This window comes from Helianthus annuus, chromosome 1, assembly GCF_002127325.2.
Source record: "Helianthus annuus cultivar XRQ/B chromosome 1, HanXRQr2.0-SUNRISE, whole genome shotgun sequence".
NCBI lineage: Eukaryota > Viridiplantae > Streptophyta > Magnoliopsida > Asterales > Asteraceae > Helianthus > Helianthus annuus.
This window is the reverse complement of record NC_035433.2, coordinates 72,894,631-72,896,544: the sequence shown is the minus strand read 5'-3', so window position 1 is coordinate 72,896,544 and position 1,914 is coordinate 72,894,631.

Below are 1,914 nucleotides of genomic sequence, written 5' to 3'. Positions count from 1 at the left end.
CAGTTGCTCGATCGAATAGCCATCTAATCGGATCATCATCCGATTTCTGTTGTTTAACACGCCGTCATACCGTCTCCGTTAAATCGCAAACTTTTAATTTAACTGATTCTACAAAGTTTTCAACTAGAAACAGTTGCTCGATCGAATAGCCATCCGATCGGATCAATATCCGATCGAACGGCTATCCGACCAGGTGATTGGTAATTTCAGCACTTAAACAATTTTCCAAAACTCAACGAATATCAGTTTCCAAACGAATCACTGATGTGCTTGAAGTAGTTCAAATAAAATCAACTAAAATAAACTTAAAATTAGACTGAAGTAATAATAATCTAGACTCTCTAACTCAACTAAACTACTCACCGGCAAGTGAACCGGTCGACTCTAGTAAAGAAAAGCAAGTCCGGATGTCGAACCCACAATGACTCTAATTAACTACGTTAACGACTTTATTTAGACCGACACTGAAGCGACTTAACTATTTTTGTGTTTGGGGGGGGGGGTTACTAAAATCCTAGAATTGGAATTGAAATAAAACTAGACTATGACACGAACAAGAACTAAGGTTTAATTCAATAGAGATTAACGACTACCTAGGCTTAAATCCATTTTAACTAGGAATGGATTTCTAACGGTACTATTGTGGTATGGAACCGGGATCATAAAGTACTAAACCCTAAGGTATCTCATGCTAAGACCTCCCGCCCCTTCTCAGGAAGAAACCTAGGAAACCCTACAAAGCTGTTGTGAACACCGGTTGTTAGACTTCCTCTCAGTCCTCTAACGTCTCTAAAAGTGCCCTAATACGACAATCTACCTCTCTGCGTGAAAGTCTAAGGCAATCCTAGATTCTAACTTGGTTTAATAGACACAGATGCGATTAGGGAACTAAGACTGACTTCTCTCAAAACCTATCTTAGTTATATATCGTACCGAGACCTACTAACAAACTCGAGCCTCTCTGCAACAAGTTAAGCAGAATACCTAGTTCTAATTGTATTTTAATTACTATTTCTAAGGCTATCCGCCGATTTACCCAAAGATTACCGAATCGCAAAGATACGAACAATCAACACAGATTCATTATGTGGAAGACATCCACCAAAATTTATGTGAAACAGTAAATAATCAACAATCAAATTTAAATATGCATACGCACCAAATTAAAGGTTTTAGAATTATTTACTTCAAAGATCAATCCATAACTAAACAATAGAAAACCGTTAAACATCCAAATTTCATTAAACTATCATCTAACCTAGGTAGTAACAAAGGTTTTAGCCGGAAAACATGATGTCTAAAATAAAAAAAATAAGTTCAAAACAAGAATTCATCATTAAAGTATCTCGAGCACGCGTCGCGCCACGCGGCATCCTGAAAATCAACAAATGCTTCCTAAGGGTCTAGGTGTAGCTCGTAGGTCTTTGTTTATGGGGGAGGTGTGGTGCCAAGGCCCCATTTTCACAGAAAGTTCCAAATTTTGACCAGCTTCAACATCCCAGAAATTCCAGAAATTATTCTAACTCTTTTCCAACTCGTTTCCCAGCCATTAACTCTTCGTTTTTCGACGTTTTTAGCACCAACGACCTGAAAACACAAGACTTGATCAAAGTAACGAAATTCTAACGAAAACAAAACTAAAAGTAACGAAAACTATACAAATTAACTTTACATGAATAAGAGATATATTTTGCAATACATCAAATATCCCCACACTTACTCTTTTTTTGTCCTCGAAAAAGAATTATGCAACGGAATCAGAGATGTTCAGATACTCGAATCGAAAAACTTATTTATATTTTGTTAAAAATCAAAACTTGCATTAGCCGCGATTGCGAATATATTTGTCCCTTTAAACCCAAATCAGGTCCTAACCCCTTATCATGTGAATTTAGTTCAAGTGCGGTCAATCTA